The following is a 27,217-nucleotide window of genomic DNA, read 5'->3' on the forward strand; positions in this document are numbered from 1 at the left end:
AGAGAATTTTCACTACTGTTATGACATCACATTCATTGAGTTAGCCATTTCAAAACCAAACTGTAATCTTACATCCTAACCTAAACCTTGGGCTGCGTTTCGGATCAGTATTACTACTACTTACATCTCCAAAAAGTAATTAGAAGCAATACAAATATTGTCTTTGTTGCATTTCTGTTTGCACCCTACGATGTTACACATTACGTCTTAAGTTAAAGTCAGCGTGCACGTCCACTCACGCTTTCGATACTTCCTCGTCAATTCACAGACTGTCACCTACCATCCTAACGTAGACTTCTGACCGCACTGCAAATAAATATGCCACCACAACTATGATGTCGTATTCACATTCGGTGGCTTTGCCAAATCACAGGTAGACTGTCGCCTTTCAATCTAACCTAGACCTCAGGCCACAACTACACTGCAAAAATTAATATAGAGGCAAAACAAATGTTGTCAGTCTTCTGCCATCTTCCTTTTTGTACATGTCACAACATCATCACGTCACGGGTCAAAGCCAACGTTCTTTATCGGTAGGTTCAACCCACTTCTTTCAGCTATAAAAAATCGAGCAGATGACACTGCACAAACAACAATAGATCGGCGCCGAGTAGTAGTTTATTTTTATACGTGAGAGCTACCATCGGTTCACAGACGCGAGCCGCGAAGCAAAAATGTGGATATGCAGGAATGTTCAGTAGGATCGACGGCTTTAACCTATGACATAGAAAACATGCAACAAATGCCGTAAACAAAATGGCGACTATAGTGTGATCTTATTGGCGATTTTTCAAACGGGCTAAGCTACAGACCAGTCAGTAATATGAGTACCGTTCGCTTCGCCAGTTTACAACCAAACTGTCACTTTCTAACCTAACCAGTACCTCGAGGTAACCTACAGCTCAATCTCTCACCATAACCAGTTTTTTTTTCCTTTTTTGAAATTCGTTTGGCTTCCACAACTAACAACAATATATGCACCAAAAGGGGACGTGACAGCTGTCATTAACATTACGTCACTGGTCAACGCCGACGACTCGTATAGAAGATTCCTCTTGACCCCAAAATATCAGCAGATAGTGGTCGGATGCAGTTTACTTTCATCAACAGCTGAGTATGTAATTGTTTACCTTTGTACGCCGTGGATACCAACGTTGTTCCTCACAGTGTTGGTTGTAGTTCCAGCAGCAGCTGAAGAGCACAGATTCCGAACAGCCAGGAACCTACTACACCACTGGCGCGTTCTGCGCTGCAAACCGCTTTCGGTATGTATCCGACGCTCCCTTCCGCCTCGGTGCTAACAGCACTATGGAGTTCACACTAGGAACCGACCCCCACGCCCGCCCTCTCTCCAGGTCAACACAGACGCTCACACACACCCGCCGCCACGTGCACAGACACTTGTTGCGAGTCGGAGTCAGCGACTAGCAGCTGGCGACCGCGCCGCAACACAGCAACTAGCGGACGGCGACCACCGCGCGCGCCTTGACGCAATCCGTTCGGGAAGCCTGCCGGCTGTGCGGTTTATCAGCCAAGGCCGCACACGCGGCAGTTACGACACGCGCAGCGGTCCAATGGGGCCGCGGCGCGCGAGTTCGAGGCAAGGGCGTCGGCACGACCTCTCCAACTGCGATGCTACGCGCGGTTGGTCCGGCAGGATGCGGCGATAAGCGCGCGATACTGAACGCCGTGTACGGGGAAGCGGCCCGCTTTCAAGAACCACTCCCTCTTAAGCCCCTCTCACCTTTATATGACTATACGTCTATTCACCGAGAGCTGGGGCGAAATAGTTTCACGTGACTGACTACGACCTGGGCAAGTGAAAGCAGTGGTGTCTAAAATCCTTCGTGCACACTGTGCAGTTGGCCGCCGACCTGACGTCGCAGAGAAGCGTGCGTCGCTCGTGAGAAAAACCCTGTGTACGAACTTTGGCTACAGTGTAATCTACATCTACATCCATACTCTGCAAGCCACCTGAAGGTGTGTGGCGGAGGGTACTTTGGTACCTCTATCGGTTCTCCCTTCTATTCCAGTCTCGTATTGTTCGTGGAAAGAAGGATTGTCGGTACGCCTCTGTGTGGGCTCTAATCTCTCTGATTTATTCCTCTTGGTCTCTTCGCGAGATATACGTAGGAGGGAGCAATATACTGCTTGACTCCTCGGTGAAGGTATGTTCTCGAAACTTCAACAAAAGCCCGTACCGAGCTACTGAGCGTCTCTCCTGCAGAGTCTTCCACTGGAGTTTATCTGTCATCTCCGTAACGCTTTCGCGATTACTAAATGATCCTGTAACGAAGCGCGCTGCTCTCCGTTGGATCTTCTCTATCTCTTCTATCAACCCTATCTGGTACGGATCCCTCACTGCTGAGCAGTATTCAAGCAGTGGGCAAACACGCGTACTGTAACCTACTTCCTTTGTTTTCGGATTGCATTTTCTTAGGATTCTTCCAATGAATCTCACTCTGGCATCTGCTTCACCGACGATCAACTTCATATGATCATTCCATTTTAAATCACTCCTAATGCGTACTCCCAGATAATTTATGGAATTAACTGCTTCCATTTGCTGACCTGCTATATTGTAGCTAAATGATAAGGGATCTTTCTTTCTGTGTATTCGCAGCACATTCCACTTGTCTACATTGAGATTCAATTGCCATTCCCTGCACCATGCGTCAATTCGCTGCACATCCTCCTGCACTTCAGTACAATTTTCCATTGTTACAACCTCTCGATATACCACAGCATCATCCACAAAAAGCCTCAGTGAACTTTTGATGTCATCCACAAGGTCGTTTATGTATAATGTGAATAGCAACGGTCCTATGACACTCCCCTGCGGCACATCTGAAATGACTCTTACTTCGGAAGACTTCTCTCCATTGAGAATGACATGCTGCGTTCTGTTATCTAGGAACTCTTCAATCCAATCACACAATTGGTCTGATAGTCCATATGCTCTTACTTTGTTCATTAAATGAAAGAAAGCGTAAAAAACCGACTGACCAAATAGTAGTCCGCAGCTCGTGGTCGTGCGGTAGCGTTCTCGCTTCCCGCGCCCGGGTTCCCGGGTTCGATTCCCGGCGGGGTCAGGGATTTTCTCTACCTCGTGATGACTGGGTGTTGTGTGATGTCCTTAGGTTAGTTAGGTTTAAGTAGTTCTAAGTTCTAGGGGACTGATGACCATAGATGTTAAGTCCCATAGTGCTCAGAGCCATTTGAACCATTTTGAACCAAATAGTAGATTCAAACACAAACAATTCTAACAACACCAGTTACAATAATGTTAAAGGGAAGATAAAACTAACCCTATAAAAACTATACTCCGCCCGAACAGGCCGTGAAGGCCCAACGGTACCGACCGGTCGCCGTGTCATCCTCAGACCGAAGTCGTCACTGGATGAGGATGTGGAGGGGCATGTCGTCAGCACACCGCTCTCCCGGCCGTATATCAGTTTACGAAACCGGATTGTCTCCTCTATAATGAAATCTAATTTCCACATTTGAGTTTCAGCTTTTTCCACCAGATGGAGGACACCTTTCATCCAGTCTTCCACAGTCAATTTTCTTACTGCTTGTTCTGGTAGTTCTTTAACCTCCTACATTTTGTATTTCCTGTTTTCTGCTGCAACACTTCAACATTGCCTTTGATTGTGTTCCAAACTAACTCGACAGCATGTAATTCACAATGAAACGAAGGAATTCGAACAACAGTGTTCCATGTATTTTTAGCCATTTCATCTACCGCATATTCATTGTCTGCCACCCTGTTTCCTTTAATGGTTTCTAGTACTACTTCCTTCATCATACTGTCTTCAAAAGCGATAGTTTTAGCCATTCCGACGAATCTTGCTTATTGGAATGTGTATCAGGAACTTTTTCTTTTCGACGAGAATAGTACGGCGCGTTATAAGGAAAAAATTGCATTTTTATGAAGCCGAGGAAGAACATCTTGAAACCACTTGTCGAACGCATCGGCGCACATCTCCTCATAATAATGTCCCCTCTTCTTGGATTCGAAGCTTCTCAACTGCATTCGACGAAACCTGCGTTTTTCCCAGTGTGTGTGATAATCAGGCGTTTTCCTTTACCCGGTGAGCCCTTGTTTCCTGTGGATAAACAAAACGGAAACGCTTGTTTAGAGAATTTTATGGCTTTATCTACCCATAAGTTACTTCTCCTATGTGTACGTTCAACCATGTCTCGTCCAAATAGTAAATGGATCTTCCTTTATCTATCAACAATTTAATGCTTCGTACATAGAACAGCGTACACAAAATGATGTCATCGCTGTCTTTTAGCAAGCTATCGCGTCCACGACGAACATTTTTAATTCATTTCTTTTAACAATGCAGTATGTCGATATAATGAGCAACCAGTTTTATGCAAGTAGTTGCTGGTTATTTCGACATATATTCAGCTACAGTTGATACAGATGGATAAATATTTCTTTTAATAAATTGTAAAATGTAGTTCTCCGAAAACTGTCAATTGTTGGCAATTCGTTACGAAAAAATATGTACTTTCCTTCGTATCGTACCTCTATGAGGCGTGTGTATTTCGTTAGCATCTTTGTGTGCGAGCGTGCGTGCGTGCGTTTGTGTGTGTGTGTGTGTGTGTGTGTGTGTGTGTGTGTGTGTGTGTGTGTGTGTTTGTGTGTGTGTGTGTGCACGTGCGTGTGCGAGCGCGCGCACTCTGGTGAAAACTCCTTTTTTTCATTTTTTGCATTACGTACACTGCAAAAAAATAGAAGTAATGCTCAGTACATTTTATTTATTATTATTTTCGTAAATGGCATGAAAAGGAAAGTCAAAGGAAAATTACGGAATTCAAATAAATTTCCTGAAATGGATTGTAAATCGTACACGAGAACTTCGTATATAAAATTAGATACTTTTATTACTTTGCACTTCATTATTTGCCTATACACGTGCGGCGTGGTATTCATCGTGAAAATAGAGGAATAATTAAGTTGCTCGGTATCTGGCACACGTTACAAACGACGCATTCTTACAATTACATGGTTCTTTTAAAAAATCAACTTGATTTACATTCATAAACCATCGCACAGTTTGGCAGCATACCAAGCGTAACTCACCTCGGAGCCTCAGTGAACTTCCGATCTCATCCACAAGATCATTCGCAGCTATCAGCGAGGATAGCTGGTGTTGTACAGTGGAATGTATTTTGATGCAGTCTTCCAGGAATGTGATTTCTTTTTCTCTCTCAGCGAGATAAGAGCAATATTCTTTCCCCTCCGCCAGTCGCGACCAGAAAGCTACGCTAACATTAATTGCTCAATGTGTCGTCAGATCCCCGCCAAAAATGCTATTTTTTGCAAACCTATATGTCATGAGGGAGTAATGTGTCTCCAGCAGGAACAGTCTCCTATACACGTGTCTGCAATGGTGGAGGAGTGGTCTGCAGAACAGAATGAAATTTCTCTTCTCAACTGGCCTCCTGCACCAGACGTAAACCCCATTTCTTATAGGCAGATGCAAAACGGACCATGCGAGAAAACTGACCCCGCGCCTGTCCGTCAGCCTAGCTGCCAGGGAGGAGGTGGCAGATGTCGAATGGACCTGCCGAGTGCAGTCAGTGATTGAAACTGAAGGTCTTTGGACGGGATATTAAGTGGTAAAGAAGCAACATGTTGTGTGCTTTTGAGGGCTGAAAATGCAAGTACCTATCTTAATGAGAACAGTGAGCCGTGAACCGTGGAGCAAATTAACGGAGTAAAGCGAGGTGTGCTAACAAGGGGACCACGCCTACTCGTCCAAATTGATGGGAGATGCACGGCTCGGCGAGAAATGAAAGTGACGGAAGTGGAAGCTCATATTTGGCCACATGAGAAATGAAAGTGACGGAAGTGGAAGCTCATATGGCCAAATATGAACTACCACTTCCGTCACTTTCATTTCTCGCCGAGCCGTGCATCTCCCATCAATTTGGACAAGTAGGCGTGGTCCCCTTGTTAGCACACCTCGCTTTACTTTACTCCGTTAACTTGCTCCACGGTTCACGGCTCACTGTTATTAAGATAGGTACTTGCATTTTCAGCCCTCAAAAGCACACAGCATGTCGCTTCTTTACCACTTAATATCCCGTCCAAAGACCTTCAGTTTCAATCACTGACTGCACTCGGCATGTCCATTCGACATCTGCCACCTCCTTCCTGGCAGCTAGGCTGACGGACAGGCGCGGGGTCAGTTTTCTCGCATGGTCCGTTTTGCATCTGCCTATAAGAAATGGGGTTTACGTCTGGTGCAGGAGGCCAGTTGAGAAGAGAAATTTCATTCTGTTCTGCAGACCACTCCTCCACCATTGCAGACACGTGTATAGGAGTCTGGTCCTGCTGGAAACACATTAGTCCCTCATGATATGTAGGTCTGTAGTTGTCGCACAGATGGGATTGTAATGTTACTCATAATGTCGGTATACTGGTCAGCATCAAATCGACCGTCAAGCATCAAGTAAGTGGAGTATTACAAGTCCACGGAAATACACCTAGCCCCGAACTGCCACGGCCACTGCGAAATGGTTCATGGATATATATGGGGCCTTGTACTCGTACGGACCATTATTCGCTGAGGCAATACCGTGTTTCACGGACTATAAGACGCTACGGACTATAAGACTCTCTTTAATTTTAAGCATCTTTTAAAAAATAACATTTCCACCTTTTTGCTTTTAGACTGCAAAGCCAGACTAAAAAAGATTCTTACTGGAGGACCGAAATGCTGCTCAGCTACTAGTTTCCATGTTCCGCATGTTGCTGTTACTTTCAATCTATAGCCCGCGTTATATGAGTACCTTTTATTCTGCACTGTTACCGATAACACATATCACTTTCAATTCAAGTTCATTGACACTGTGGACTGCAGTGATGCATCGTAGGCTAGACAGTGATTCTGGGGATGTGATGCCAGTATAGGAGGGAGACAGTGTTAGCAAACTTGTGAACCCCAGCAACTCATGTTCGTCGCATCGGTACACAGTTGCTGCTCACTTGAATCTAATGTTGCCAGATAGAGATAGGTTTCCCGCAGCATCGAATATATGGCCATTTTTAGGACTGGCGGGAATTTTAAATCAAACACTCAACATTTTTATATTAATGTCGAGTATAACACGCATCTTAAATCTGGAGGCAATTTTTCGCAGAAAAAGTGCTTCTTTTAGTACCGGTTCGTCGCAAAAAATCACGTTTGACATTGGCCTCGGCAAGCGCTAATCGGCAGAGTCGATGATCATCACGGAACCTCTCCTTGATGGCCGCACGTTTGCTAAGTAGTCCGATTTTCCGATACCAGTGCCGAACCTTGTCCACCAAAATGGTTCAAATGGCTCTGAGCACTATGGGACTTAACATCTATGGTCATCAGTCCCCTAGAACTTAGAACTACTTAAACCTAACTAACCTAAGGACATCACACAACACCCAGTCATCACGAGGCAGAGAAAATCCCTGACCCCGCCGGGAATCGAACCCGGGAACCCGGGCGCGGGAAGCGAGGACGCTACCGCACGACCACAAGCTGTGGACTCTTGTCCACCAATCCGTACCAAAACATAGCATAATGTTTCAGTTGCACCGTGTTTAAAAGAGATTTTGCCGTGACGTATTGACAAGTTCATTATACTTGGCAGGTGTCGTTACACGCCAAAGCCCAGTTCGACACACCTAGTACACCTTTCAGTATCTCCATAACGTTTTATCTGCTGCTGCAGTGCGCTCAGGAACGCCCCAGCCTCCGACGACAAGTTCGCTTCCTCTCCAAGAACAATGACGCGGTCACGAATAGTCTGCTGACGATGAGGCACGGCGTATGAATAATGTGATTCGATTGACAGTGATGTGGATCAGTGTTTGACCTTGCTACCGCACTCTCATTGGCTATTATAGAATGAATGGCGTGTTTGCAGACCTAACTCGCCACGACAGACTGTCAATCTATTAACGGATAATATCAATAAAACTGTATGATAATTCTCAAGTGTTATGTCAAACAGAGGTAGTAAATTAAAATTTTACACTCCATGAAGATCATTCTCCACCGAAAGTGACTCTCAGTGATTCACACTAAAAATTCTATCGCATCTGGGAAATTAGCTGCACATCATCGAAATGTGTTTCGTATATACACTGGAGGGCTTTATAGACAGTAAGTTGCTGAACCAGAAGAATGCGTCTCTTGTGGCGGAAACGAAAGAGATTCAAACGCATTCTAACACGAGACACTTTACATATAAAGCCTGCAGTGTTTATTCAGCTACAGTGACCATTTACGTCTGCTTAGTTAACAAGCACTACATCTACAGATACATGTTGTATTTGCAGAAAATGTTTTGTGCCTTCTTTTAACATATCTGGAATACTGACGAGCTCGGTTACCTGCAATTTTTGAAGTGCTGTTCCTCGTCTGCACGTTCCCAAGGTAAAGAGCAAAATATATCATGGTGCATTTCATTCACATCAGTACTGTCCGGGGCTTTAACTGCGGCTGCGATTTCCGACGGCCAGATTCTGTGCTGTGCATTTCAACTCTGAAGACCACTGTGAAGTGCATGGCAGAGAGTACCATTGTACCGCGTATTAGGTTGTATTTCTGTCAATCTCACATTTAATATGAATGCGTGGTGTCTGTTCTTTTGGGGAGAACAGACACCACGCAGACACATATTCTGTAAGTTGAAGGTGGAGCAGGAGAAAGGAAAGGGAAGGAACTATTCATGTCACCTGCATGGGGACTTTATGCGGAATTAGCGGTGACGAGTGAAATTTATGCCGAAACGGGATTCGAACCCGGAATCTCCTGCTTACTAGGCATTTCTTAACCACTGGCCACCAAGACCCAGTGTTTATCGCAATTGCGCGGACTATCTCTGCACGCCTCCCAGCCGATCTTTATTCTCACCTAGCGCCACCTATCCGCAGTCTTATTTTTATACATCTAAATTCCCTTTCGCCTGCTCCGTTTTCAGCGTTTTTGTATTTTCTCCTTTCGTCAATTAAATACAATATTTTCAATGTTATGCAAAGATTTCTACTGGGTCTTGCCTTTTTACCTGTTTGACGCCTTCACTGTTTCAGGACTCATAGCTACCCATTCGTCTTCTGTTGTATTCTTCTCCTTTGTTTCAGTCAACTAAGATAAAAGTAAACAATCTGCGGTAGGACCATGACAAGTAAAATTTTAGCGAGGTGAAACATGCCTTCGTTTTGACTGATTAACGTGTCTTTTGACTTTAATAGAAACCAGTAAATCTTTTAGTCAGATATTCCAATACAGACGGAAGAATAGTAAATAACAGGTTCTCCAAAGATGAAATTTTCCTTAAAATACTTATAAAAATAGAGCTCAAATAGACAGAAAAGGAACTCTGCTATCAGAGCTAGTGATTTTCTACGCTAGAACTGCGTAAAGTCCACCAACATTCATTCGTCAGTGAACTCTGTATTAGCGGCTGCACACTATCTGAAAAACTGTAAGGTATATATATATATATATATATATATATATATATATATATATATATATATATATATAGACTTGTACCACTATTGAATATATATATATATATATATATATATATATATATATATATATTCAATAGTGGTACAAGTCTATTTTTGTTCATTCTGAGATACAGAGCCCTAAAGGTAAATGACCGCTGAAAAATATACTTGAATATTTCTGGTATCTCAGCTCTGCAGATTTTTCAGCGCTCATTTAACTTTAGGACTCTGTACTCAGAATGAACAAAAATGGACTTGTACCACTATTGAAATAAGCCCTTCGTATATATAACAAAATTTTAGTTCACGCATCATCTCGTTCATGAAAGTCTGCGCTGCATTATGGTGCCCGAATAACAATCGTGTGAACTCGAATAAACCAAACGGCGTGGTGACAGCTGTCTTGGGAACGTCTTCATGAGCAACCGGAATCTGGTAATATGCTCTGACCAAATCTATTTTTGAAAAAATCGTTTTGCTTTGTATCCCGGCAGAGGTATCCTCTATGTGCAGCATGGGACATCTGTCCGGAATCTTTATAACAAGTAATTGCCGGAAACCATCGCAGGGACGCCAACCGTTCTTCATTTTGGGTACCACGTGAAGAAGGACTGCCCATTTGCTACTTGTAGAGCGGCAAATAACTTGAGCTAACATGCTACGAAGCTCTTGTTTGATAATTTGTACCTTATGCGGTGCTAAACGCCGAGGGCAAGCATAATTTGGCGGGCTTGGGGTAGAGAGGATATGATGAACTGTCGGGTGTTTGACAAGTGCTAACATTATAGATTGCCTCGCGATCTCCTGACAATCTTTTAGTAGTCGTTTATATTTCGTGTTCCCAGCGTTCACTCTGACTGTTGTAGTAGTAGTGCAGTTGACCTTACCTTGTGCAGCCATGTTTGTTGTTGCGTCGCTTAATCGCTGCAGAGATCGTAGAACGCCAGGAAGTCTGCTCCTAGTATGGGGTCTTATACATTAACCACAGTAGACATCCACTCAAAGGTACGTCGCAGTGGTAAAGTGGCGTGCGCGAATGTCATAATTTTCGTATGATTTGCAGCACACAGGCAAGCATCGTCGCGGCTGCGACGTGGTAACTTGGTTGCCGGTGGACGTGATTGCAGCCGCTACTGTATCAGCATCACGATTCGCTTTACACTATTGTATACACTTCCGTGCGTCTTCGCCCAAATTTTCTGTGGTACCAGCATATGTTTGTGTCACTGGCGAACGATTTCGAGTTCGGCCGCTGTGGCTGAGCGGTTCTAGGCGCTTCAGTCTGGAACCGCACGACCGCTACGGTCACAGGTTCGAATCCTGCCTCGGGCATGGATGTGTGTGATGTCCTTAGGTTAGTTAGGTTTAAGTAGTTCTAAGTTCTAGGGGACTGATGAACTCAGATGTTAAGTCCCATAGTGATCAGAGCCATTTGAACAATTTGATCGATTTCGACTACTTGTTCGTCGACGTGTGCGTTGCTTTTTGTATGACTTGTATTGTAAGCTCGCATAAAGTGAGTCTGTATTGACGGAAAGTCGCTGAGGCTGTGTTATCTTGCGCAGAATGGTTCAAATGACTCTGATCACTATGGGTCTTAACATCTGTGGTCATCAGTCCCCTAGCACTTAGAACTACTTAAACCTAACTAACCTAAGGACATCACACTCATCCATGCCCGAGGCACGACTCGAACCTGCGACCGTAGCGGTCACGCGGTTCCAGACTGAAGCGCCTAGTACCGCACGGCCTCACCGGCCGGCTTATCTTGCGCAGAAGCCATAGTCGCGACACTTGTCGTCTGACATATTTCCGCTATCCCGTCAGCTGTTTGCGCTAATGCGTTCAAATCTCCGGGACATCCACTGATAGTCGGGATAGTCATATGTAGCGTAATACATCGTCACTGACTGTATTATTTGCAAGAGTACGCAGGCGTCGAACCAGTAGCTACGGAGTTCTGTCGCCTGATTCTTCTGTTCTTAAAACCTTTTCCAGACGTTTAGTTTCGGACTGTGACAGTCGCATAATCAAAGCATTCTTTATGCCAGCATATCGTTCGGTTTCCGGAAGCGTAGCGGGAATGCCTTGGACTTCTGCGGCAAGATCTTCCATTAACGCAGCTACCACGTAACCATATTTCATCTGCCGTAATATGTTCTAAGATGAATTGGCTCTCCAATTGAGCGAACCAAAACAAGGGTTATGTCGGCAAAAAGGCGGTGGTTTGATCATAACCCTGATAACTCCATTACTTGATGCTGGCTCGGTAAGCACTGGTAAGTAATTCACCTCTGTGCTGAATGAAAAACCGACGCGGCTGGCGCGGTAATAAGAGCCGTAGTTTTGGCGCGTAACGTCGAAGCCGGCGCGGAAGTCCTGTTATGCGTGATCACGGCGGGCAGCACCAGTTATATGTGGCTGATTCGAGAAAAAATTGATTTTCACATATAAATTAATTACGGAGAACAGTCTACACCACTGCACCGCGGACTGTATATAATGGGAATCACAATAAACGTTTTATTAAACGAAGACTAATGTTAACTGACAAATGTCCGCCCCGGTAGCTGAGTGGTCAGCGTGACAGACTGTCAATCCTAAGGGCCCGGGTTCGATTCCCGGCTGGGTCGGAGGATTTTCTCCGCTCAGGGACTGGGTGTTGTGTTGTCCTCATCATCATCATTTCATCCCCATCGACGCGCAGGTCGCCGTAGTGGCGTCAAATCGAAAGACCTGCACCAGGCGAACGGTCTACCCGACGGGAGGCCCTAGCCACACGACATTTCCATTTCCAACTGACAAATAATAGTCTGAAAGACCTTTCAAGTGCAAGCAAAGATATACAATTTACTACAGGTATTCGTAAATGCGGTAAATTTAACGCAAAGAGTTTTAGATACACTACTACTATATAGTTTAAAAATTACAATTTTTAAAGAGAATTACTTGAGTATCAAAGACATATATTCTGATTTTACAAATCTAATTGCACTTTGCAAAAAAAAAAAAATAAAAATAAAAAATCAAAAGAAATCAGACTTATTACCATAAAAGAAAAATAAAAGAAATCCAGTGTATGTAGTAAAATATATCGCTGACTTGGATTGTGGCTAAATTGCTGTGAGGCTACGATAATTTTACATAACAAAATAACGCAATTCTCGCTGGAGGGAATATCATTGACAAAAAGTTTACGTAAGTAGATTTTGCTACGGATACTGACTTGATACCGTTGTATGAATGGTTTTACTGTTAATATGCACTCTCATGTTAATTTTTAACAGGCCTAGTCTGAACAGATTTGCGATAATAAACTGGTACAAGTCTGCGATATAAATAATCGTATACTCGTAGCTCGTGCTGAGCGATAACAGTAAGTCTTAAAATCATTTAAGTTACTTACCACGGCTAAAGAAACTCCATTACGCCTGTGGAAGAGTTGTTAAGCTGATAAAATCTGTTAACTGAATTTACGTTAAAAGAGAGCTAACTGTGATGACCTTTGAGTTCGATTAACACTTTTAAAAAATTTACTACTTTTAAGTCATCCGTTAAGAACTAAGGAATTTTTGCGAGAATCTAGTAAGTTATATGCGTGAAAGCTCGAACTGCTTATACACACACTAAACGTTTTGTGCTGGAAAAGCTGTATTCAGATGCGATGGGAAACAGGGACCAGTTAAACTAGAGGTCAACGTTAACAGGTATGTCAAGTGTCGACCACATAGTGACAATCAAACTTACCGTACTCGTCTAGAAGGTGTTACGAGAATTAAACTGTCACTCGTACTTGTTTATGAAGTGGTGCAGTGCATCGTCTACACGGCTAATAACCGGTGAGTGAGTAATCGTTGGATTAGAGGCGCTTCAGGTCTGTCGCTGAGTGAAGTCCTCACCTAGGGCTGGTTCAGGCAGCGATGACGCGAAGTTGTTTCGGCTTTGCGAGACGGCGGCTGCAAGCAGACTGCAGACGTCAGACATCAGACATCAGGGAGCTGGCTGGGAACGTGCGCAGACCTTGGCGGCGAGTTGTCTGAGTTTGCGGCGGACGTGCTGGGTGAGAGCGGATGAAGTTGGCTGCCCGAGTGAACTGCTCTCTGACGCACGCACAGGGAGGAGAGAATCTCTTTCTTACGTTAAAATCGTCTTTGTTATATGGATTCTCCACAACAATTGTGATGACATCAATGCAAATGGCTGTAGCTGCATTATACTCATTTAAAAACACAATCTAAGACAAAAAATACAAAAAAATACGACGCACCACGAAGAAATTATCCGAACCGGACCGAACAAAAGATTACAGTATAAGAAAAAATTGGATGATTTATTCAAGAGAAAGAGCTTCACAATTTGTGCGAGTCAATAACGACTAGGACCTCCTCTGGTCTTTATGAAATCAGTTATTCACCGTGGCACTGATTAATAGAGTTTTTGAATCTCGTCCTGAGGGATACTGTGCCAAATTCTGTCCAACTGGCGCGTTAGCTCGTCAAAATGCTGAGGGATGTGTCTTGTCAATAATACTTCAGACGTTGTTAATTGGAGAGAGATCCGGCGACCTTACTGGACAAGGTAGGGTTTGGCAAGCACGAGGACAACAAGTAGCTCTGGTGCCGCGCGCCGCGGAATTTGAATCCCCGCCAGACGTCATGGACGTCGAAGACCCTTAGAGGTCTCTGCACCATCGCGCCGTAAGCTGTACAGCCGTCGGCACACGGAGCGTGCTGTCGAACGTTAACGTTGAGCGTGCCAAGTTCAACGTGCTGCTGAACGCCCAGGAACGATGCGACTCGTGCATACGGTACGTGGGCGCCAACGTGGTATACGCGATCGCAACGCACTCCAGTGGCAGTAGAGGGATGTTTCTAGTTCGTAAATCACACTGTTTACTCAATGGGCGCGCGTAAAATTCCACGTTAGCTCTATTAAAACGTACACTTCCTCCATCGTCCACGAAAAGGAAAGTACCATGTCCAATCAATAAGGACACAGGCTTATAAAATTTCCATTATAAACTGTGCGTTACAAATTTGGAATACTTCTCCGCATAAGATAAACATTATTTCATCATTCCCACATTTTAGTAAAACCCCAAGGTCAGTCTTTCTTGATCACTGTTCCTACCCAGTAGCAGACTCTTTGCAACATGTGAATTACGAAGCGTAAAAGAAAAAGGAGCAAAATATCTTTATACAAGTAGCGCAAGCTGTCCTGTAGAATAAACCAATCGAACAGTCACCCCTCAAAAAAGGTGAACTTATATTTACATAACATCAAATATTATAGTATACACTTATGTTAAACTAATAATAAAGTATCAGAAGCTAATAAAACGCGAATGTTAGGAAAAAAAAATTTATAGGGGGCAAGAAACACGAACCACTGCCCCAACAAACAACTCTTTGCAAAACAGTGAGGGTACTCACTACGCTACACCAGCAACAACGTTTTGATGTCTAATCATATTTTCTTACCGTTCTTGAAAACCTTAATAGTAGATATGTTAGTAATTGAAATTTAATTATAACAAATTGTACCAAGAACAATGCGTTTTGGGTGGATCTTCAGTGTGTCGCTGCCTTCAAATAGCCTACTCTCATAACACGCAAGTTACAATAATTCTTTTACCACGAATATGATGTTTCTCATTATTGTATTGGAACGAATCCCACAGTAAACAACGGGTTTTCCGGTGATTCTCAATTCGCTGGTGCTCGGAAACGGCATATACACATATAGGCTTAAAATGAATTACAATATGGCGCCTCACAACTCTGTACTGAAGGGAGACGGCGTGCGTGTGACGTAGGTAGCGTTGTGCCATCTCATTGGTCAACGCTCAGACGCACGCTCAGAAAGATTCCCGAACGTGCTATTCCACGCTATGACGTCAGAAAATCGGCACTCTCAACGCTCAACGTTCGGATGCACGGTCCGTGTGCCGACGGCTTAAGCGCCTGCCTCTCGCTCAGCCAGCGAGTCTAATCGTTGCGTGAGTCTTGACATATCGCCTCGGCAACAGACAGCCTATTTTCCGTTCTTTGTTTTCATTACTAGTGGACGTCTTGAATTCGTTTGGTTGTCTCTGTCACTTCGTTGCTTCTTGCGTGTTGTCGTCGTAAGGTCTCTTTCCATCGTCCGTCGTTGTTTCGTGTCCGTCCGTTCCGTTCGTTTGTTTGTTCGCGGGCCTCTCTCCGTTTGGTCCCGCCGCCCTTTCTCGGCCACCCCGTCGCGGTTACAACAGGTTACAACAGTAGCCGTGTGCGGGTGGGCATCATCTTGTTGAAATGTAAGCCGCGGATGCACTGCCATGAAGAGCAACAAAACGTGACGTGTAATATCGTCACGTACCGGTGTGCTATAATGGTGCCGTCAATGATAACCAAAGGCGTCCTGGTACGAAAAGAAATGGCACCCTGGTTGTCGGGCCGTAGGTGAGCGATAGTAAGATTGCTATCCCACTGCTGTCCACAATGTCACCAGACATGTCGTCGGCCAGGAATCTCATTGGCTGAAGTAGAATCGTCTTGAGTGTTGAGTTCCGCTTCGAAATGAGCCGTGATGACCAGGGGAGACGTTTCTGGAGATGCCCCGGACAGCGGTGGGATACTAATACGGCCTGACATCCAGGAGTGATGTTCTGGGGTGACATTTGGTTTCATTCCAGGATTCCTTTGATTGTCATCCGAGGCACTCTGCAGCACAGCGGTACGTCGACGATATTCTACGCCCCATTTTGTTGCTCTTCATGGCAAGCCATCCATGTTTAACATTTCAGCAAGATAACGCCCAACCACAGGGTTGTAGCTTATCCCCGACACTATTTAATCTGTATCTTGAGCAAGCAGTAAAGGAAACAAAATAAAAATTCGGAGTAGGAATTAAAATCCGAGGAGAAGAAATAAAAACTTTGATGTTCGCCGATGACATTGTAATTCTGTCAGAGACAGCAAAGGACCCGGAAGAGCAGCTGAATGGAATGGATAGTATCTTGAAAGGAGGATATAAGCTGAAATTCAACAAAAGCAAACCGAGTATGATGGATTGTAGTCGAATTAAATCGGGTGATGCTGAGGGAATCAGATTAGGAAATGAGACGCTTACCGTAGTAAATGAGTTTTGCTATTTGAGGAGCAAAATAACTGATGAGGGTCGAAGTAGATAAGATATAAAATGTAGACTGGCAATGGCAAGGAAAGCGTTTCTGAAGAAGAAAAATTTTTTACATGGAGTATAGATTTAAGTGTCAGGAAGTTGTTTCTGAAAGTATTTGTAAGGAGTGTAGCCATGTATGGAAGTGAAACGTGGACGATAAATAGTTTGGACAAGAAGAGAATAGAAGCTTTCGAAATGTGGTGATACAGAAGAATGCTGAAGATTAGGTGGGTGGATCACATAAGTATTGAGGAGGTGTTGAATAGAATTTGGGAGAAGAGAAATTTGTGGCACAACTTGACTAGAAGAAGGGATCGCTTGATAGGGCATATTCTGAGGCATCAAGGGATCACCAATTTAGTATTGGATGGCAGCGTGGAGGGTAAAAATCGTAGTGGGAGACCAAGAGATGAATACACTAAACAGATTCAGAAGGATCTAGGTTGAAGTAGGTACTGCGAGATGAAAAAATGTTCAAACGTGTGTGAAATCTTATGGGACTTAACTGCTAAGGTCATCAGTCCTTAAACTTACACACTACGTAACGTAAATTATCCTAAGGACAAACACATACAGCCATGCCCGAGGGAGGACTCGAACCTCCGCCGGGACCAGCCGCACAGTCCATGACTGCAGCGTCTAAGACCGCTCGGCTTATCCCGCGCGGCCTGCGAGATGAAGAAGCTTGCGCAGGACAGAGTAGCATGGAGAGTTGCGTCAAACCACTCTCTGGACTGGAGACCTCAAGAACAACAATGCCCAACCGCACACAACTAGCGCTTCTGCTGCCTGTGTTCGTTCTTACCAAACCCAGAAAGGTCACCGGATCTCTCCTTGTCAGAGAACGTTTGGAACGTTATGCGTAGGTCGCTCCAACCATCTCGGGACATGGACGATATCGAACAAGATGCCATTCGACAACTCTATCAACCAAAGCGAAGCCGAATAACTGCGTAAGGGCCAGAGGTGGACCAACACGTTACCGACTTGCTAAATTTGTGAAACTCTTTCTCTTGAATAAATTTACTTGTAATCATTTGTTTGTCTGTAGAAATACATCACATCTATACTAATTCGAAACAGCCACATAGAAAAAGGATATTATCGAGGTAATTACGTGTTTCTACAATGTAATTTCACTCTATGTGTACTAACGCAATAAGATAAAAAATTCTATACATCGTCCACTAAAAAAAAAAACATTTACGAGGGTGAGTCGAATGAAAACCTTAAATTTGTAATAACAAATCGAAATTTCGCGCCGTTATCCTATTCGTAGGTAAGCGTGCTACAAACAGCGTGCAGAATGGCCTGTAGATGGCAGCATAGTGCAAATGCACACATACCGTCGCAGTATCACTATAAAGATGGCCGCTCCATTTGCGACTTGCACCAGGGAAGATCAGCGTTCTGTTATTCGGTTTTTGCGTAGTGAAGGTGTGAAACCTATTGAAATTCATCGACGAATTAAGGTTCAGTACGGTAATGCATGTTTCTCATAGCAGCAAGTCTACGAATGGAGTAGGAAGTTCGCAAATGGTGTGACTTCAGTGGAAGATGCTCCTCGTCCAGGTCAGGCACAACGAGTTGTGACTCCACAGAATATTGCAGCAGTTGAAGCCATAGTGAAGGAAAACCGCCGAGTGACACTGAATGACATTGCAGCATGTTTACAGATTAGTCATGGGTCAGCACACCACATTGAGCATCATGTGCTCCAGTTTCACAAGTGTCTGCAAGATGGGTGCCACGGCAGCTGACTCCTGAAATGCGAGAACGACGTGTTGATGCTTGTGAAGAATTTCTTCGGCACTTTGAACGAGAAGGTGATTGCTTGCTTGCAAGAATCGTTACTGGGGACGAAACCTGGGTTCTCTTCCACCAACCGGAAACGAAGAAAGCGAGCAAGTAATAGCGCCAGTCCTCATTACCAAGTGATTTCCATATGTTTGGACGACTCAAAGACGCAATGGGAGGAAAGACGTTCTGATGAAGAGGTACGCCACGCGGTGCATGAGTGGTTGCGTGGACTACCAAAAGAATTTTTTTCTAAACGAATTTATGCACTTTGTAAGCGCTGGAGGACTTGCATTGAGCGTGGGGGAGATTATGTTGAAACGTGATACAGCTTTGTACTACTTCTGTACAATAAGTAATATTTAAAAAAAATATTGAAGGTTTTCATTTGACTCACCCTCGTGCTATATAATAAGTTATGGAACTTCTACAGCTGAAAACAGGTAGTGAGTTATTAAGCTTCTTTTAACCTGACCTTCTTTTCTTTCTGTCACTACCACATCTATATGGTTGACAGGCGAATACAGCGTAATTCATAAGTACCTCTGCGGCTCCTTCCTTTTCCCTGGTCGTTTCTCGTATCTTTTGGGATAGGGTTATTAGTCTGGATCTCTCAGCTTTAGTGGAAGAGGGTGGCCACTCCTTCCACCCTCTCTCCCCCACCCCTCCGCACCCCCACACGAAACAGAAATGGTACACCCGATCTGCTTGCCTCTAGTGCTGTCCCACGTGCGAGTGTGTTCGATACGGTTGTGAGCCGTGTAACCGAGGCGGGATGCGTGTACATGCCCGATATACGCCTAGTCCGATGTGGTAGAAATCACATACAGGCTGAACAGCACACCGGGTCTCTTCGTTAATCCGCAAAGCGGACTCCATTCGGTGCTGGCACGTCTCCCTGAATTACCGAAGCGGCATGCTGATGAGCGAGGCTATGCGGACGGGTTTCGGTTTGAGAAGGAGACTGCGCAGGAACTGCAAAGCACACTGAAAAATGACACATTGTAAGTAGGCTGTTTAGGTTTTTACGTTGGTAATGCCACGTAGCGCTCTGTATGAAAATCACTGGCTGTGCTGTGTGCAGTCTGTGGCTGATTTTCATTGTTGGAATATTTACTATTGTAGCGTTGGGCAGTTGGATGTGAACAGCGCGTTGCGTTGCGCAGTTGGAGGTGAGCCGCCAGCAGTGGTGGATGTGGGTAGAAAGATGGCAGATTTTTGAGAGCGGACGATCTGGACGTGTGTCCATCAGAAAGAGAAAATTTATAATTGTATAGACATCAGTTCTTCAAATTAAGTTTCATTTCACTGCACACGTTTCTGTTGGTCATAGTATATGCACAATATGTGAAAAAGAAGGGACTGTTACTGGTCGCACATGTGTTGATAATTTATCAAGGGACTGGTTAACAGCATTTCTGGTTCTAAGGACATACCAGAAAGTTTGTGAGTGCACAAGTGGTGGTTTATGGACTTGCTACATTGTCTGCAAGACTCTTTAATGGTGATTGTGAAGCCGCACAGTCGCAACAGATGGCTGCTGGCCATCTCTACAAGGACTACAGTCGGTCTACACCTTTGACGACCCACCAATACCATTATTTCTACACGGACTGCAGTGGGTCTGCACCTCTGGTAGCCCACCAATACCATAATCTCTACCAGGACTATAGTGGGTCTGCTGTGTGATGACCTACCTACCAATATTCTTCAAAACTTCGACTGACTCTGCTGTGGGTTTGCTCTGTTGTGGCCTATTACCTGTCTGCATGTCAAGAGTCACCACTGTCTTTCCGTTGATACTTCTTCAAGACTGCATGGAAATCCACTACTTCCGTGTGCGTTTTCTTTTTCTGATCAGACACAACTGTGTCAATAAGTGTGTGCATTTGATATCTTTGTTATTGTAGTTATGAAAAGTTTTTTTTCAAATCTGTATGGGGCACTGCCCAAAACAATTTGTAAAATTTTTGTGGAGAGCATGGGGGCTATGAAAGTAGGCTGTTTAAGTTTTTATGTTGGTAATGCCACGTAGCGCTCTGTATGAAAATCACTGACTGTGCTGTGTGCAGGCTGTGACTGATTTGCATTGTTGGAATATTTGCTATTGTAGTGTTGGGCAGTTGGATGTGAACAGCGGGTAGCGTTGCGCAGTTAGAGGTGAGCCGCCAGCAGTGGTGGGTGTGGAGAGAAAGATGGCAGAATTTTGAGAACGGACGATCTGGACGTGTGTCCATCAGAAAGAGTAAATTTGTAATACTGTATATCATGAACTGATATATATATATATATATATATATATATATATATATATATATATATATATATACTCGAACTACTGCAATACAGCGAGAGCCACTACTGCCAGCTAAATAAAAGATTCTAATATGATGACTTTTGAATATTATTAAGGTAAATACATTGTTTGTTCTCTATCAAAATCTTTCATTTGCTAACTATGCCTATCAGTAGTTAGTACCTTCAGTAGTTAGAATCTTTAATTTAGCTGGCAGTATTGGCACTCGCTGTATTGCAGTAGTTCGAGTAACGAAGATTTTTCTGAGGTAAGTGATTCATGAAAGGTATAGGTTAATTGCTAGTCAGGGCCATTCTTTTGTAGGGATTATTGAAAGTCAGATTGTGTTGCGCTAAAAAAGTATTGTGTGACAGTTTAGTGTTGATCAGAATAAGTAAAGAGAGAAATGTCTGAGTACGTTCAGTTCTGCTCAGCTGTCTGAAAATCAAATAACGTAAGAGGTTTACCAGCACAGTCATTCATAAATTTTTCTATGGGGAGATTTCAACATATCAGTAGATACACTCCTGGAAATTGAAATAAGAACACCGTGAATTCATTGTCCCAGGAAGGGGAAACTTTATTGACACATTCCTGGGGTCAGATACATCACATGATCACACTAACAGAACCACAGGCACATAGACACAGGCAACAGAGCATGCACAATGTCGGCACTAGTACAGTGTATATCCACCTTTCGCAGCAATGCAGGCTGCTATTCTCCCATGGAGACGATCGTAGAGATGCTGGAAGTAGTCCTGTGGAACGGCTTGCCATGCCATTTCCACCTGGCGCCTCAGTTGGACCAGCGTTCGTGCTGGACGTGCAGACCGCGTGAGACGACGCTTCATCCAGTCCCAAACATGCTCAATGGGGGACAGATCCGGAGATCTTGCTGGCCAGGGTAGTTCACTTACACCTTCTAGAGCACGTTGGGTGGCACGGGATACATGCGGACGTGCATTGTCCTGTTGGAACAGCAAGTTCCCTTGCCGGTCTAGGAATGGTAGAACGATGGGTTCGATGACGGTTTGGATGTACCGTGCACTATTCAGTGTCCCCTCGACGATCACCAGTGGTGTACGGCCAGTGTAGGAGATCGCTCCCCACACCATGATGCCGAGTGTTGGCCCTGTGTGCCTCGGTCGTATGCAGTCCTGATTGTGGCGCTCACCTGCACGGCGCCAAACACGCATACGACCATCATTGGCACCAAGGCAGAAGCGACTCTCATCGCTGAAGACGATACGTCTCCATTCGTCCCTCCATTCACGCCTGTCGCGACACCACTGGAGGCGGGCTGCACGATGTTGGGGCGTGAGCGGAAGACGGCCTAACGGTGTGCGGGACCGTAGCCCAGCTTCATGGAGACGGTTGCGAATGGTCCTCGCCGATACCCCAGGAGCAACAGTGTCCCTAATTTGCTGGGAAGTGGCGGTGTGGTCCCCTACGGCACTGCGTAGGATCCTACGGTCTTGGCGTGCATCCGTGTGTCGCTGCGGTCCGGTCCCAGGTCGACGGGCACGTGCACCTTCCGCCGACCACTGGCGACAACATCGATGTACTGTGGAGACCTCACGCCCCACGTGTTGAGCAATTCGGCGGTACGTCCACCCGGCCTCCCGCATGCCCACTATACGCCCTCGCTCAAAGTCCGTCAACTGCACATACGGTTCACGGCCACGCTGTCGCGGCATGCTACCAGTGTTAAAGACTGCGATGGAGCTCCGTATGCCACGGCAAACTGGCTGACACTGACGGCGGCGGTGCACAAATGCTGCGCAGCTAGCGCCATTCGACGGCCAACACCGCGGTTCCTGGTGTGTCCGCTGTGGCGTGCGTGTGATCATTGCTTGTACAGCCCTCTCGCAGTGTCCGGAGCAAGTATGGTGGGTCTGACACACCGGTGTCAATGTGTTCTTTTTTCCATTTCCAGGAGTGTAGAACGTGTCTGCAGGTTTAGATTCGTACACCGTGGAGTAGCTGACCTGTGGGGCATGTGTTTCAGAACGTGTAGACACATCACCCGACATAGCCTACTGTGTTCATAACATGAATAAACTGATGTAAACATTACATCATGTAACCTTCCGCGTTTGCTGCAATCTCATTGGATTACGTTTCACTCGGAGTACAGTTAAATACGATAAGAATAATATGTTTTATACTGTGCGTTACAAGCACATTGACTGAGCGATAATACGGGACAACAGCTTTACCGGCACATTTAACTTGGACATTAGTGGTTAGTCAGTTGGTCCAACTAACCTGCAGTAATGTGTGCAGTTGCAGCTACGACGTAGAAAGAGTCCAGCAGAGAAATAATATAGCTTCCAATGTTATTCAGTTTTTAAAGAGAATGAAATAATATTCGGCAAAACTTCCAACAATAATTCACGCTTCTTAAGGGAGGAGACGGAAAGCATAACATGCTCTCGTTCTTAGCCATCATGGTATGAGGGCAGTTCGGAAAGAGGCTGTTCGGAAAGTAAGGGCCGATCGCGGTCGCGAAATGAAAACCACAGTGAAAATAAAAAAAAAATTTTATTCGCAACAGTTGACCACACCTTCCAGCTACCTTCCTAAAAGGACATTTTTCGTGGCTTTGTACAAACTTTCGAGTACCCTCATCGCAGAAATCAGGCACCTGCGCTCTGCGCCAATTCTCTGCGCTGGTCCGCCTTTCGTTGTTTGTGCCAAAATGTTGTCTTCGTAGCCAGCAGTTCATGTGAGCAGAGACGGACAACGGAGGAAGCCAATTAAGAACTGCCCGCATCTCGTGGTCGTGCGGTAGCGTTCTCACTTCCTACGCCCGGGTTCCCGGGTTCGATTCCCGGCGGGGTCAGGGATTTTCTCTGCCTCGTGATGGCTGGGTGTTGTGTGATGTCCTTAGGTTAGTTAGGTTTAAGTAGTTCTAAGTTCTAGGGGACTGATGACCATAGATGTTAAGTCACATAGTGCTCAGAGCCATTTGAACCAATTAAGAACTGTATTGTGGATGATCAAACATTTCCCAACGAAAACGCTGCATGAGTGTCTTCATTGCCCCTGCAGAATGTTGCTGAAAATTGTCTTGCAGAAAGAAACGCACGACGTTTATGTTATGTGGGCTCCATAGCTTCAGGCGAATCTCTCACTAGATCCACATACTTGGCGGTAGACACTGTTGTTTTAGGTGTTTCTATGAGATCACTTTGAGCTCTGAACGAAAAGAGCGACTTGAAGAGATCGACAGGCGCGCTAAAGACACTGCCCAACACATCGGAGCAAATTTCCAACGGTTTTTCACAGTGGTTTCCATTTCGTGCCTAATCGGACCTTACTTTCCGAATAAGCCTCGTACTGTTATTAAAACCAGCGGTGATGAAAAGTCGTAACTTAAAAACAGGATAGAATTTCTGCGCGAGATATATGTGACGCAAAAGCTGCAGAAATTTCACCGTACAGTTAAATATTGAAGCCACCGAAGGTATTAACTTACAGTTAGTCATCTGGTAATCTCTCAGTTCCTTCCATATCCGAATACGAGAATAACATTTCGGTACTGGAACTGCATCTGCTACGTTGATAACGAGTCGATCAACAACAGAACTCAATCCAACCAAGCGCGACATTTTCTCCTCTTCTTTTATGAATTGTCGTGCTGTATCCGACCAGCGTTCGACTGTGACGTGTTTCAAAGCTTTGTGCGTTAGTTGCAGTACGTCTGGCAGCTAAAATTTCTCGTTATTTGTCGCTACAAATCCCTTAACTTGGCTCAGGATCAGTTTTGTTGGGTTCCTGTTGCAGCGGTACGGCGGCAACCGTAAAAATGTATCGTTTGAACGGTGTGTTGAGTGCTGCGAAAACTATTGTTCTTCGTGTTTTCACGACGCTTATCACTCTGACTCGCGTGAGACTGCACCTGTGCTACAAAACGCTGGATATGTCCAAATAAAGAGTACTTAAATTTCATTTTTGTCCTAAAATGTAAACTGTAATGATTTCTTAATTTAAACAACCTTTATTAACAATCTTTTATAAAATATCGTTTATTAAGAATTTATATTTGCAATAAAAATTGCAATTTTCCGTGCAGTATGTAATTACAAATAAGAAGACGTCAATTTCTAATTAAAATAATGGTTAGATATTTGTTAATTATCATATATTTTATGGGCTTTACATGTAAAGGATGTAGGTATTCCAAATTTAACGAAAACAAGAACAACCAAGGCGATCTTTGAACCCTCGATAAAAGGATTTATCCTGGAGTATCATTCTACTGCACTACCGATTTTTTTTATTTTCAGCTATGTATCATGTATTCAAAATTTCCGTAACTTCAGTAAATACAGTTCCTCAGAAAAATTCAAAGATGGTTTTCTCTGAAAACTTATCAAAACGCTGAGAACGACTTCTTCCAGGCCACTTTTTGACGGTGTTCCACACGCGGGTTTCCCTACGGTGCAGAAAGCAGTGCCAGACATTTTCACATTGAGTATTAACAACGTAGCAATCAGAGCACAACAGTAAACATACCGTGATTGTACACGATTTTTGAAATAAAACCTATATTTCTGAAATATTTATAAAAACGTTGATGGCTGTCACACATTAGAATATCTTAAAGTTTCATTTATCGTAACGCAGTAATAAGATACCTAATACATAAAGTGGTACCTATTTCCAGGAGCGTGACAACACGAGTGTACATGTGCCACGGCTGCTAACCCGTCGTTGCGTTTGTGTTTGTTTACATCAAGTTTATTATTATGATAAACAAAATACACATATCGTCACATCAAATAAGTTCTCACCCGCAAATAGATAACCCACTAAACAAATTTCCAAAGCCTGGGCCTTCCCTTACAGCAATGCAGCGACTTCAGTTAGCTGCACGCACGTGTCGACGTTTACCACGTCAAAAATGGTATCCACATGGAGCATATGTAGTGCGAGTTAAAAACTTGATGAGATAATATATCCACTAATGTGTGTCATTTTCCAGTACGTCTTTTAGTTTCACACAGCCGTCTTATGAAACCCCAGAGGTACTTATGAGTAACCCTGGATAGTTGGTTAATTTACACGAACACACAGGACAAAAAATTGCTCTCCCGTGTAACAGTGCCTCCACCGTTGAGAGTGGCCTCAATTTGGGGAGTAACAGTATTCACAAGCTTCTTCTGCTATACCTTATCCACCTGAAGGCAGACACGGTGAGGATTTTGTTTGCTATCTTTCATCTGCATTTCCACGTAGTCTCATATATTTTCTACGCAACTAAGATCGGGTCAATTATTGGACCAATCGACGTGCGACAGCGTGGCTGAGTGTTCATGAAACCAAAACCATTCAACTGTCTTCATGTCGCGTGACAGCAGTGCAGACAGCACGCTTATCATCGGTCCACACGACATGCCTTCAAGCAGATACTTTCCATTTCATGTCTTTTATGGTCCACTGTATACAAAACCTGTATATGCTCACTAAGAACCTCTATGACTCGGCAGATACACGCTCTTTCTCAACGTAGTCTCCATCAAGCTCCACTGACAGGCACCGCCGACGTGGAATTATAATTACAATCAACTTCACCAAAATCTCATTTAGAACCAATTGTGTACTACCCATTTTAAACACAGACAAGAACATCTAAACTCTGTAACTCCTGCCAACGACTGCAGTTGTTACAGGTGTTACAGGGGATCGCAGCTTTACAGACAAGTAGCATTACCGTAAGACATGGCTAAAGGTGGAGGCCCGTAGTAACATCCTTAGGAAGGTATTTAGTAGTTTATGGGGACCTCAACGAACTTTAAAAATAACAAAATGTTCAGTGTCCTAATCGATCTTCCTACGCCAAAGAAGTCGACAGGACAGAATAGGCACATCCAGACCTACTGCCCCTAGTTCGCAGCTTACACTACTTTCCAAGACTGAGGTCCAGGAAGAACAAAAATTGCGATTTCCAGTGGTCACAAGCAACTGCGAATACAGAAAACCGTGGACTACTTGTTCATCTGCCGGCTCTGTTTCATGTTCTTCACCGAAGAAAATCTATTTCAAGCATCTTCAGATGCTCTTAAGATGTTCCGCTTTTCGTGATACATGGTGTGAATCTTCTATTCCTCAGTACCCAGATTATCTGTGCCCTTCTATTAACTTTCTTTATGTTTTCAGTAAGTTTTTCGTTTCCTTGTGGTGATGATTATGACAAGAATAAGTAAAACACACACTCATCTCTTACTTATTGTGGACAAACTGTTCTGCACGCCTTCCAAGTTTGTATTCACTCGGTCCATACCTTTCTGGTTGGTTCGCATTTTCCTAGCGTTGCATTTTTTTTTTTCACAAACAATAGTGTAAGAAGATACATTCGCACTGAGACTAAGAGACCATTGCGTCGAATGTCACGTGAACTCCGATAGTCACTGTGGAATGTCCAGTTAGAAGGT

General features: G+C 44.3%; 2 protein-coding genes across 6 annotated transcripts in view; one reads left to right on the forward strand and one right to left on the reverse strand.

Annotated features, from left to right (window-relative positions):
• The window catches only part of LOC126252287 (calcium uptake protein 3, mitochondrial-like), a 558,826-nt gene that overhangs the window by 199,591 nt on the left and 332,018 nt on the right, over positions 1-27,217 (reverse strand). Inside the window, exon 1 of one of the 5 annotated variants that reach the window (XM_049953165.1) lies at positions 13,420-13,461. The exons of 2 other annotated variants lie outside the window; for them this stretch is intronic. The gene's annotated coding sequence lies outside the window, so the exon portion shown is untranslated. Of the gene's footprint in view, positions 1-1,130; positions 1,441-13,267; positions 13,289-13,419; positions 13,462-27,217 lie in introns of those variants that run through there. 2 more of the 5 variants (XM_049953167.1, XM_049953163.1) reach the window with 2 other exon arrangements.
• LOC126252201 (GTP-binding protein Rhes) overlaps positions 1-27,217 on the forward strand; it is a 559,471-nt gene that overhangs the window by 61,885 nt on the left and 470,369 nt on the right. The window lies entirely within an intron of this gene.

The sequence above is a fragment of the Schistocerca nitens genome, chromosome 4 (genome assembly GCF_023898315.1).
Source record: "Schistocerca nitens isolate TAMUIC-IGC-003100 chromosome 4, iqSchNite1.1, whole genome shotgun sequence".
NCBI lineage: Eukaryota > Metazoa > Arthropoda > Insecta > Orthoptera > Acrididae > Schistocerca > Schistocerca nitens.